This window comes from Salvelinus namaycush, chromosome 11 (assembly GCF_016432855.1).
Source record: "Salvelinus namaycush isolate Seneca chromosome 11, SaNama_1.0, whole genome shotgun sequence".
Taxonomy (NCBI): Eukaryota; Metazoa; Chordata; class Actinopteri; order Salmoniformes; family Salmonidae; genus Salvelinus; species Salvelinus namaycush.
In genome coordinates, this window is record NC_052317.1 from 42,094,268 (window position 1) to 42,108,535 (window position 14,268).

A 14,268-nucleotide genomic window follows, 5' to 3' on the forward strand; every position below is an offset into this window, starting at 1 on the left:
TTGATTGCCTTGCAGAGGGAATAGCTACACTGTTTGTATTCGGTCATGTTTCCCGTCAACTTGCCCTGATTATAAGCAGTGGTTCGCACGTTCAGTTTTGCGCGAATGCTGCCATCAATCCACGGTTCCTGGTTGGGGAATGTTTTAATAGATGCTGTGGGTACAACATCACTGATGCACTTGTTAATAAACTCGCACACCGAATCAGCGTATTCGTCAATGTTGTTGTTCGCCGCAATGCGGAACATATCCCAGTCCACGTGATCGAAGCAATCTTGAAGCGTGGAATCCGATTGGTCGGACCAGCGTTGAACAGACCTGAGCGAGGGTGCTTCCTGTTTTAGTTTCTGTCTATAGGCTGGGAGCAACAAAATGGAGTCGTGGTCAGCTTTTCCGAAGGGAGGGCGGGGGAGGGCCTTATATGCGTCGTGGAAGTTAGAATAACAGTGGTCTAGGGTTTTGCTAGCCCTGGTAGCACAATCGATATGCTGATAGAATTTGGGGAGCCTTGTTTTCAGATTAGCTTTGTTAAAATCCCCGGCTACAATAAATGCAGCCTCAGGATATGTGGTTTCCAGTTTACATAGAGTCCAATGAACTTCTTTCAGGGCTGTCGATGTGTCTGCTTGGGGGGAATATACACGACTGTGATTATGATCGAAGAGAATTCTCTTGGTAGATAATGCGGTCGGCATTTGATTGTGAGGAATTCTAAGTCAGGTGGACAAAAGGACTTGAGTTCCTGTATGTTGTTATGATCACACCACGTCTCGTTAATCATAAGGCATACACCCCCGCCCTTCTTCTTACCAGAGAGATGCTTGTTTCTGTCGGCGCGATGCGTGGAAAAACCAGGTGGCTGTACCGACTCAGATAGCGTTTCTCGAGTGAGCCATGTTTCCATGAAGTAAAGAAAGTTACAGTCTCTGATGTCTCTCTGGAATGCTACCCTTCCTCGGATTTCGTCTACCTTGTTGTCAAGAGACTGGACATTTGCGAGTAGCATGCTCGGGAGCGGTGCGCGATGTGCCCGTCAACGGAGCCTGACCAGAAGACCGCTCCGTCTGCCTCTTCTACGGCGTCGTTGTTTTGGGTCCCCGGCTGGGATCCAATCCATTGTCCTGGGTGGTCGGCCAAACAAAGGATCTGCTTCGGGAAGTCGTATTCCTGGTCGTAATGTTGGTGAGTTGACGTTGCTCTTATATCCAATAGTTCCTCCCGACTGTATGTAATAAAACCTAAGATTACCTGGGGTAACAATGTAAGACATAACACATTAAAAAACGAAATACTGCATAGTTTCCTAGGAACGCGTAGCGAGGCGGCCATCTCTGTCGGCGCCGGAAGTCACACCGGCGCCACATAAGGTGCCTGTCCAGAGTCCACTTTCATAAGTCAGTAACACACTAAAACTTGTATCTGTTGTGAGTGTCCAGGGATGTAAGAGAAAGGTCCATTGGTTGTGGCCCAGTTGTTGGTATGCAGGGCAGAGGTTTCTGAGAGAGCTCCTCACTCTGCCATTGCTTGCTGAAGACTGGGGGGAGGATCAGAGACCCTAGATGACCTGCCTGTGATTGGATGACTCCACGTGTTGTAATGGCCCCTGGCAACAAGAAACCACTGGGTTTGGCTAGTGCCAGATGTAAGGAAAGGTAGTTTCCAACCCCTCTGTGTGCTAGGCTCCAGCGGGGGAGGAGCGTCTTCTGCAGGAGTTAGAAGTCACAGAGTGTTTTGTGAGTGTGTCCCAGGGCCAGAGAGGGTGACTGTGATGGGGTTCTCTACAGTACGGCTGAGTAATGACATGTTGTTACCAGTCGACCGTCGACTGATGATTCTTTACAGATACTATAAACCTCACTTGTCAGGTGCCTTCTTAGAAGTGTAGATGAATAAGGTGGAACACAAAGTCACTTCCATTTAATTTGCTTATTGTACAGTAGGAATGCCCTTTGGATTTTATTCAGTCAGAAAAAAAACATTATTGTGGAACAGCAAGGATGACTTGGACATCTGAATATAATAATTTTAAGTGAATGATCTGGGTAGCTGCTGAATGTAAGAATTGTGTCACATCTGTGCCCACTACCCCCTCTGGTGTTCATCCGGTGTCGTCCTATCCTTCAGTTCTCCCCCTGTATACACTCTCTCTCTCTTGGTGTGATTGTGTGGGTGGAGACAGGTGTGCTGGAGTCAGAGCAGATCCCTACCAGCTGCAAATTGTCCCATAAATCAAGACCTCTACATGTACTCTTCCCTGCCACCTCCACTCTGCCAGATCGTAATCTCTGCTCAGTCAGTTATCACTCTAGCCTTTTGTCTATTCTCAAGATCCGTTTGCTCTGCTTTGCTCGTTTTCCTACCTTACACCATTTTTGTAATCTCCTTGCAGTTACCGCTCATTCTCTGACTCCTGTCTCCTGTTCCACATCTCACCACCAACCACTTTGCTCTGGATATCACTCACCACCATTACCTTGGATTCCCCTCAAGACCTGTTCCCCTGTTCTACTCAGCCAACTCCAACCTCACTCTACACTCCTGGTTTTTGCAACTCATCTGAGGTATCCCGGTTCTGCACTCCCCATTTCTCTGTAATCAATAAACCTTTATGTGCAATCATCCCGGCTTCCTCTTCTGAGTCCGCTCTTGGGTTCCCCCCCTTCGCTCATCGTAACAAATTGAGATGACAAAGTTATTTATTGTAAACAATCTTGGCAACCCGACAAGTAGACAGTACAGCAATTTCATGTGACATGTAGCAAATTTTTTTTTTTAAATCTGAAACAATTTTGTTGTGTAATAAATGGGTAGATTAGTGTAGTGTTTCTCAATCCTGGTCCTGGGGACCAAAAGGGGTACACATTTTTATTTTTTTGCCTTGGCATTACACAGCTGATTGAAATATCAACGCTTGATGATAAGTTGATCAGCACTGAGCAATCAGTGACTGGCAGACACGTGAGTGAGGCTTGAATGTAGCCTCTTGGGTCTTACGGGACTTCCCGTGTTTGTTTAGTTAAATGCTTCACTTTGTCCCCCCCCGTCAAATTTTTAAATGTTTTAATATGTTTATTTTTGTCACCAACCATAGAGAACATAACTAAACTACTTGGGCTGGCCGACCAAGAAGTCAATCAGGAGCTGGCCCTGGATCCAGAGTTTACTATCTCCTGGGGAACATGCATTCAACACCTGATCTGCATACTTTTACTTCTCACATAAATGCACACATTCAATCAGGATACAGATTATTTAACCAGACCTATAGGACCCCTGGACACTGCGACTGTAAAGTTAGCAGTAGGCTGGCTCGGTGGTTTCGTAACAATATTTACAGATTCATTGGGTAACATAGGTGATAGTCCGTTTTTTTATACAAATGTGAGTAACGGTGGATATATCATTAGATTCCTTGATACACTGCAAATGTATTTAAACTAAAATATAATAATAATAATATGTTCATTTAGTAGACACTTTTATCGTACGTTTTTGATCCATATAGCTAGTAATAAGAGTTACAAAAAGAGTAACTCAACCTTGGTGTTACAAGAACCATGCACCAGCCAACTGTCTTACTAACTAAGCCTTGAAAATACATTTACCCAGAAAAAAGATAAACATGACTTTATAGTTTGGTAGATTTTTCATAGTCATAATCATCCACTTTGCAGCCTTTTTCTATCTTCATGGCGATAGTCACATTTCTACAGGAAAAAGGAGATATCAATGACACCAAGCTTCAAAAGACAACAAAAAGTTATACATCCTTAAACAACTTCTTTGTAACTTATTTTGATTCTCCATCTGCCTCATATATGAACGAATGCCCTCTTATAGTTCCACAACATTCCTACAAATGCAAAAATGATCTGCCAAGTCTTATGTATGTGCATCTTTCCTCACATATCCTCTGGTACCACCTACCTGTTCCCCTCGGCCTCATCTGTAGAGTTAGGTAGTTCTGTCCTCCTGGTCTCAGGAAGCAGAAAGACCAGAGCCCCACCAACCAATGACAGGCTGCTGAACACGATAGTGGGGATAGACCAATGGTATGTGGCCAATATGTTGAGCATTGGAGACAGTATTCCAGCAATTCTGATCGCTATTGAGCCCAAGCCTGTGGCCGTTTGTCTGAATGAATGAAGGAGCAAAGGATGTGATACATTAAGGGTTATTAAACAATGTAAAATAAGTTATATTTATGGGCCTTATATGTACATGTATATATAAGATAAATATATTTATACACACAAATACACACACACATATATATATATGTGTATGCATTCAGAAAGCATTCAGACCCCTTGACTTTTTCCACATGTTGTTATGTTACAGCCTTCTTCTAAAATTGATTGAACAGTTTTCCCCTCATCAATCTACACACAATACCCCATAATGACATCACAATACCCCATAATGACATCACAATACCCCATAATGACATCACAATACCCCATAATGACATCACAATACCCCATAATGAAAAAGGGGAAAACAAGGTTTAAAAAAAAAATAATAATAATCGAAAATATCACATTTACATAAGTATTCAGACCCTTTACTCAGTACTTTGGCAGAATTTACAGCCTTGAGCCTTCTTGGGTATGACGCTAAAAGCTAGGCATTATATTATTATTATTTGACCATGCTTGTCACTTATGAACATTTGAACATCTTGGCCATGTTCTGTTATGATCTCCACCCGGCACAGCCAGAAGAGGACTGGCCACCCCTCATAGCCTGGTTTCTCTCTAGGTTTCTTCCTAGGTTTTGGCCTTTCTAGGGAGTTTTTCCTAGCCACCGTGCTTCTACACCTGCATTGCTTGCTGTTTGGGGTTTTAGGCTGGGTTTCTGTACAACACTTTGAGATATCAGCTGATGTAAGAAGGGCTATATAAATACATTTGATTTGATTTGACCTGTATTTGGGGAGTTTCTCCCATTCTTCTCTGCAAATCCTCTCAAGCTCTGTCAGGTAGGATGGGGAAAGTCGCTGCACAGCTATTTTCAGGTATCTCCAGAGATGTTTGATAGGGTTCAAGTCCAGGCTCTGGCTGGGCCACTCAAGGACATTCAGAGACTTGTAACGAAGCCACTCCTGCGTTGTCTTGGCTGTGTGCTTAGGGTCATTGTCCTGTTGGAAGGTGAACTGTTGCCCCAGTCTGAGGTCCTGAGCGCTCTGGAGCAGGTTTTCATCAAGGATCTCTCTGTATTTTGCTCTGTTCATCTTTCCCTCGATCCTTACTAGTCTCCCAGTCCCTGCCGCTGAAAAACATCCCCCACAGCAAGATGCTGCCACAAGTATGCTTCACCATAGGGATGGTATTGGCCAGGTGATGAGCGGTGCGTGGTTTCCTCCAGACATGACGCTTGGCATTCAGGCCAAAGAGGTCAATCTTGGTTTCAACAGATCAATGAATCTTGTTTCTCATGGTCTGAGAGTCCTTTATGTGCTTTTTGGCAAACTCCAAGTGGGCTGTCATGTGCCTTTTACTGAGGAGTGGCTTCCATCTGGCCACTCTACCATAAACGCCTGATTGGTAGAGTGCTGCAGAGATGGTTATCCTTCTGGAAGGTTCTCCCATCTCCACAGAGGAACTCTGGATCTCTGTCAGAGTGACCAACGGGTTATTGGTCACCTCCCTGACCAAGGCCCTTCTCCCCCTATTGCTCAGTTTGGCCGGGCGGCAAGCTCTAGGAAGAGTGTTGGTAGTTCTAAACTTCTTCCATTAAGAATGATGGAAGCCACTGTGTTCATGGGGACCTTCAATTATGCATGAATTTTTTGGTACCCTTCCCCAGATCTGTGCCTCAACACAATCCTGTCTCGGAGCTCTACGGAAAATTCTTTCAACCTCATGGCTTGGTTTTTGCACTGTCGACCTTATATAGACAGGTGTGTGCCTTTCCAAATCATGTCCAATCAATTGAATTTACCACAGGTGGACTCCAGTCCAGATGTAGAAACATCTCAAGGATGATCAATGGAAACAGAATGCACCTAAGCTCAATTTCGAGTCTCATTGGAATGGTCTGAATACTTATGTAAATACGGTATACATATATTTAATTTTTTGCTTTGTCATTATTGAGTATTGTGTGTAGATTGATGATTGATAAAAATAAAAAAAATCAAGTTGAGAGTAAGGCTGACAAAAAAGTGAAGGGGTCTGTATACATGTATATAGAAATATACAGGTCTTACCTAACAGAGGTGGGAAACAGCTCCTGAACATAGACGTTGCATATGGATCCAGCATTGCTCATGAAAAACCTCCCAGCAGTAGCAAGAGCAGTAATAGCAACAGCGTTGTCTAAAATAGAGTTAACATACTGCACATCAACATGTTTTCTCATCTCTGTATGATCAGTCCACTGCCTCGGTAGATTTTTTATGTACAGTACCAGTCAAAAGTTTGGACAAACCTACTCATTCCAGGATTTTTCTTAATTTTTTTTACTATTTTCTACATAGTAGAATAATGTAATAATGAAGACATAAAAACTATGAAATAACACATATGGAATCATGTAGTAAAAAGTGTTAAACAAATCAAAATATATTTTATATTTGAGATTCTTTAAAGTAGCCACCCTTTGCCTTGATGACAGCTTTGCACACTCTTGGCATTCTCTCAACTAGCTTCATGATGTAGTCACCTGTAGTGTCACATGGAGTGTGCAAATCTGTCATCAAGGCAAAGGGTAGCTACTTTGTAGAATTTAAAATCTAAAATGTATTTGGATTTGTTTAACCATTTTTTGGGTTACTACATGATTCCATATGTGTTATTTCATAGTTTTGATGTCTTCACTATTATTCTACAATGTAGTGTCATGACTCTCTCTCCATGGTGAGGATGAAAAGTGCCAGATCAGCTTGGCACATGGCTGACAGACAGCCAGACTCTGGTTTTATGACTTAACAGCCGGTCATAAATAGTTAGCAGAAACATTCTCTTTCTTGCCCTGCAGTATTGGGAAAGAAATCCCTTTGTCTACAGAAGATCTTTGCTGCCAAAAACTCTAACGGCCAAAGAATGAACTTTGGAACAATATTCATGAGGTAAGAATATTAACTTCACTTGGGTAGGGGGCACTATTTTAACTTCTGGATGAAAAGTGTGCCCAAAGTAAACTGCCTGCTACTCAGGCCCCAAAGCTAGGATATGCATATCATTTGTAGTTTTGGATAGAAAACACTCTAAAGTGTGAGTATAACAGAACTGATTTGGAAGGCAAAAACCTGGAAAAAATCCATCCAGGAAGTGGGATTTTTTTATGTTTGTAGTTTTGTATTGAATGCCATTGCAGTATCCATTGACTTAGGACTCAAATAATTGCACTTCCTATGGCTTCCACTAGATGTCAACAGTCTTTAGAAATTGTTTCAGGCTTGTATTCTGAAAATGAGGGAGTAAGACCACTCTGAAGGAGTGGACCATTCAGTGTCCCAGAGATTTTTCATGCGCGAGACCGAGATCCCGCCTTTCTTGTTTACCTTTTATATTGACAACGTTATTGTCCGGTTGAAATATGATCAATTATTTAGGCTAAAACAACCAGAGGATTGATTATAAACACCGTTTCACATGTTTCTATGAACTTTACGGATACTATTTGGATTTTTCGTCTGCCTGTTGTAACTGCGTTTGAGCCTGTAGCTTACTGAACAAAATGCTCGAACCATACGGAGGTTTTTGGATATAAACAGGGACTTTATCGAACAAAACAAACATGTATTGAGTAAATGGAAGTCTTGTGAGTGCAACCATATGAAGATCATCAAAGGTAAGTGATTATTTGTATCTCTATTTCTGACTTGTGTAACTCCTCTCTATTTGGCTGGTAACTGTTTGTAATGATTTGTCTGCTGGGCGCTGTTCTCAGATAATTGCATGGTATGCTTTCGCCGTAAAGCCTTTTTGAAATCTGACACCGTGGTTGGATTAACAAGAAGTCCATCTTTAAACCAATGTATAACACTTATATCTTTTATGAATTTGTATAATTAGTATTTCTGTTTTTTAACCTCTACTTCCACCCAAACCCGGATCCGGGAGCACCCCCATCACTAAAAAAGCTGACTAGCATAGCCTAGCATAGCGTCACAAGTAAATACTAGCATCTAAATATCATTAAATCACAAGTCCAAGACACCAGATGAAAGATACACATCTTGTGAATCCAGCCATCATTTCTGATTTTTAAAATGTTTTACAGGGAAGACACAATATGTAAATCTATTAGCTAACCACGTTAGCAAAAGACACCACTTTTCTTACTCCACCATTTTTTTACTGCATCAGTAGCTATCACAAATTCGACCAAATAAAGATATAAATAGCCACTAACCAAGAAACAACACGTTCCCAAATTAAACTGCCTCGTACTCAACTCTTGCTCGTACAATATGCATATTATTATTACTATTGGATAGAAAACACTCTCTAGTTTCTAAAACCGTTTGAATTATTTCTCTGAGTGAAACAGAACTCATTCTGCAGCACATTTCCTGTCAGGAAGTGAGATTTCTGAAATCGAGGTCCCTGTTCTGGGGTCAGTTTATAAGTCCCCATGTAAGCTATGGGGCTACATGCACTGCATACGCCTTCCTCTAGATGTCAGTAAGTGGTGAGAATTTGAATGGAGTGGATTGCACCATCTGGGGGGCTATAAAAGCTCGTGGAACGGAAGTACCGTTCTTTTCAACGGGTCGCTTGGCGCAAGAGGGACATCACAATGGCGTCCTGCAATAGCTTTCGTTTTAGCAGTTCTATATCTCCGGTCATGTTTTTATTCGTTATAGGTGTTAAAGACATCATAAGGTAGTTAATTTAAACCGACTTATAGCAGTTTATATCAGTTTATTGCGATTTTCTGGGATTTCTTTTGTGATGCGCTTTCACGAGTTGGACACCTCTCCAGTGGATGGCTAGCGTTAGCTGCTATTTCTACAGGAGAAGAGGACATCTTTCAACCAAAAGACGATTGTTCTGGAGAAAGGACACCTTGCCCAAGATTCTGATTGAAGCTCAGCAAATAGTAAGCAGTCTTTATGCTGTTAATTCGTGGTATCATTTGACAAATGTCAAATAATAATTCCGCCATGAATTTCGGTGCGGTCTCGCTTTAGCGCACGCTGTATTGCGCAGTAACGTTAATTTTAAAAATCTAACACAGCGGTTGCATTAAGAACTAATGTATCTTTCATTTGCTGTCCAACCTGTATTTTTTTAGTCAAGTTTATGATTACTTATCGATTAGAATAGGTGCCTTTCCAAGATGGCGCCGGACAGATTGCTTGACGTTTTGGCCACTAATCACATTGTATAACCACGATTTGTGCCGCTAAATATGCACATTTTCGAACAAACCCTATATGCATTGTGTAATATGATGTTACAGGACTGTCATCTGATGAAGAATATCAAGGTTAGTCAAAAATTATATATCTTTTGCCTGTTTGTTACGATCGCTAACCTTTGCTTCTGGTAAATGGTGTTGTGTTTCTGGCTATTGTAGTAAGCTAATATAATGCTATATTGTGTTTTCGCTGTAAAACACTTAGAAAATCTGAAATATTGGCTGGATTCACAAGATCTGTGTCTTTCATTTGCTGTACGCTGTGTATTTTTAAGAAATGTTTTATGATGAGTAATTAGGTAATACACGATGGTCTCTGTAGTTATTCTAGTTGCTTTGGTGAGAGTTGTGATGGTGGCTGCAATGGTAAACTATGATTTATACCTGAAATATGCACATTTTTCTAACAAAACATATGCTATACAATAAATATGTTATCCGACTGTCATCTGATGAAGTTGTTTCTTGGTTAGTGGCTATTTATATCTTTATTTGGTCGAAATTGTGATAGCTACTGATGGAGTAAAAAAATGGTGGAGTAAAAAAAGTCGTGTCTTTTGCTAACGTGGTTAGCTAATAGATTTACATATTGTGTCTTCCCTGTAAAACATTTTAAAAATCAGAAATGATGGCTGGATTCACAAGATGTGTATCTTTCATCTGGTGTCTTGGACTTGTGATTTAATGATATTCAGATGCTAGTATTTACTTGTGACGCTACGCTAGGCTATGCTAGTCAGCTTTTTTAGTGATGGGGTGCTCCCGGATCCGGGTTTGGGTGGAAGTAGAGGTTAAACTCTACAGACCAGAAAACATGGGACAATAGTCCATACGTTTGAAATGGTGAAACTCTCTCTCAATCTCTACAGAAGAAGATAACCTCATCTAGGAGACCAGAAACATTCACAGTCTGCAGCTGTGCATGTAAAAAGTGTCCTAAAAACACGAGGTGGGAAGGAAGAATCCCTCTGACACAACCGTTGGTACTTCTGAAGTATTTATCTAACGAACACTCCAAGACCAGAGAAGCTCTACAACTAAGAAGGACATTGTGATCTCTGGTGTACAACCAGAGCCTTACATCGAGCCACTACCCGTAGACGGATCAATTGGTTTCAACAGAGTTGACAGAGAAAGACAGGTACGCGTAAATATATATTGCATTTCTAATCTGAATGAGCGGTGGTTAGGGTGCTAAGTATTATGGTTGCTGTGAGCATAGTTTCCAAATGTATTTATGATAAGTTGACTCTCTTTGTCTCTCCATCTCTTTCTTTCCCCACCCCTTTTCCATTGTGTAACAAGCCGTCATATCGTGTCAGTCCACTAGGGACTTTTATCTCATGTATGTATTCTGTGTTATTATTTAGATAGTTAGTAAATAAATAATTAAGCCAATTTGTGTATTGATGTTTCATCAATAAGGGCTAGGGTTCTTGCGACGTTCAGAATGAGACTGATGAGGTAATAGTGATTAATAAGTGACTGTTCAGAATGAGACTGATGAGGTAATAATGATTAATAAGTGACTGTTCAGAACGAGACTGATGAGGTAATAATGATTAATATGTGACTGCTCAGAATGAGACTGATGAGGTAATAATGATTAATAAGTGACTGTTCAGAACGAGACTGACATGGGGTAATAATGATTATTAAGTGACTGTTCAGAATGAGACTGATGAGGTAATAATGATTAATAAGTGACTGTTCAGAATGAGACTGATGAGGTAATGATTAATACGTGACTGTTCAGAACGAGACCGACATGGGGTAATAATGATTATTAACTTATTTGGGCTGCAAGCCCGAAGCCGGGCACAATATGACAACAGCCACTTCAAGTGCAGGGCGCGAAATTCAAAATATATTTTTTAGAAATATTTAACTTTCACACATTAACAAGTCCAATACAGCATATGAAAGATAAACATCTTGTGAATCCAGCCAACATGTCCGATTTTTAAAATGTTTTACAGCGAAAACACCACATATATTTATGTTAGCTCACCACCAAATACAAAAAAGGACAGACATTTTTCACAGCACAGGTAACATGCACAAAGCCAACCTAACTAACCAAGAACCAACCAAACTAACCAAGAAACAACTTCATCAGATGACAGTCTTATAACATGTTATACAATAAATCCATGTTTTGTTCGAAAAATGTGCATATTTGAGGTATAAATCAGTTTTACATTGCAGCTACCATCACAGCTACCATCACAAATAGGACCGAAGCAGCCAGAGTAATTACAGACACCAACGTCAAATACCTAAATACTCATCATAAAACATTTCTGAAAAATCGATGGTGTATAGCAAATTAAAGACAAACATCTTGTGAATCCAGCCAATATTTCCGATTTTTTAAGTGTTTTACAGCGAAAACACAATATAGCATTATATTAGCTTACTACAATAGCCTACCACACTACCGCATTCATTCATCAAGGCACGTTAGCGATAGCAATAGGCACAGTAGCGATAGCGAATAAACCAGCAAAAGATATATAATTTTTGACTAACCTTGATAAGCTTCATCAGATGACAGTCCTATAACATCAGGTTATACATACACTTATGTTTTGTTCGAAAATGTGCATATTTAGAGCTGAAATCAGTGGTTATACATTGTGCTAACGTAACATCTTTTTCCCAGAATGTGCGGATATTTTTATGGCACTCAACTATTCTGACCAAATAACTATACATAAACGTTACTAAAACATTTACATTTACATTTAAGTCATTTAGCAGACGCTCTTATCCAGAGCGACTTACAAATTGAAAAATACATGTTGTATAGGAAATGATAGATACACTAGTTCTTAATGCAATCGCCGTGTTAGAATTCTAAAAATAACTTCATTACGACATCCAGCTTAGGTATAGCGAGAGAGTACCCAAAATCTGGGCGCAAATGACTATTTCACATGTTCGACAGATACAGTATATGAAATAGCATCATAAAATGGGTCCTACTTTTGATGGTCTTTCATCAGAATGTTGTACAAGGGGTCCTTTGTCGGGAACAATCGTTGTTTGGATTTAGAATGTCCTCTTCTCCAGTCAATTAGCACGGAAAGCTAGCAAAGTGGCGCGAAGCTCTCCTTCCTGAACAAAGGCACACAACGCAACACGCCTAACGTCCCGAAAAAATTTCAATAATCTAATAAAACTATATTGAAAAAACATACTTTACGATGATATTGTCACATGTATCAAATAAAATCAAAGCCGGAGATATTAGTCGTCTATAACGACAGCTGTACAGAAGGCAAAACCAGGTCCCTTCACGCGCTCTCCAGAAAACAGGAAACTGGTGACACGTCATGCAAAGAGCTTTTATTCGACCCCAGATCAAGTTATACACTCTATTTCTTCTCTCACTGCCTGTCGACATCTAGTGGAAGACGTATGAAGTGCATGTATACTGATATATATCAAGGACATTTATAGGCAGGCCCTAGAACAGAGCATCGATTTCAGATTTTCCACTTCCTGTCAGGAAGTTTGCTGCAAAATGAGTTCTGTTTTACTCACAGATATAATTCAAACGGTTTTAGAAACTAGAGAGTGTTTTCTATCCAATAGTAATAATAATATGCATATTGTACGAGCAAGAATTGAGTACGAGGCCGTTTGAAATGGGCACCTTTTATCCGGCTACTCAATACTGCCCCTGCAGCCCAAACAGGTTAAGTGACTGTTCAGAATGAGACTGATGAGTTAATAATGATTAATATGTGACTGCTCAGAATGAGACTGATGAGGTAATAATGATTAATAATTGACTGTTCAGAATGAGACTGATGAGGTAATAATGATAAATAATTGACTGTTCAGAATGAGACTGATGAGAGACTGATTAATAATGATTAATAAGTGACTGTTATTGATGTCAGAGATATCTGTATATCTTAAGAGTTTAAGTCGGGAGATAATAACTCGTTAAACTTTTCCCGTGGTGCCCCAATTTCCTAATGAGTTAATGATTAATTTAATCGAGTAACAAGGAAACATAGTTAGTTTAATTCGATAAATAACAGTCATCAGATTAATGATAGTCACGTCACGACAGTAGAAAATAGTTAAAAATAAAGAAAAACCCTTGAATGAGTAGGTGTGTCCAAACTGTTGACTGATAATGTATATATACACTGAGTTTACGACACCTGATCTTTCCATGACATAGACTGACCAGGTGAATCCAGCTGAAAGCTATGATGCCTTATTGATGTCACCTGTTAAATCCACTTCAATCAGTGTAGTGGAATGGTAGGAGACAGGTTTAAATAAGGATTTTTAAGTATTGAGACAATTGAGACATGGATTGTGTATATGTTCCATTCAGAGGGTGAATGGGCAAGACAAAATATTGAAGTGCCTTTGAACAGTCTATGTTAGTAGGTACGAGGTGCACCGGTTTGAGTGTGTCAAGAACTGCAACGCTGCTGTTTTTTTTTACACTAATCAGTTTCCTGTGTGTTTCCAACCTGAGCACTCTGGTCTTTTGGCTCTCCCACCCCTACAGGAGGACAGCTCCCGCTCAGCCCAGTCAAATCTCTTTTCTGTTCTGGCACACCAATGATGGAACAAGCTTACCACTAAAGTCAGGACAGCAGAGTCTCTGCCCATCTTTTAAAAACGTCTGAAACATTACCTCTTTGAAGAGTATATTCAATAACTCACGGCAACCTCCCTCCCCCAAAAATACAAAGAAAAAACACTTCTCTTTTCCCACAAGCACTGACTTTTCTGATAAATACTATGTTGAGGGAATTGCAAATCGCTCTGGATAAGAGCATCTACTAATTTACAAAAATGTAAATCTATTCCAGTTGGAACTTTACCTTGTGGAACAGCCAGGATTAGCAAGCATGTGAATCC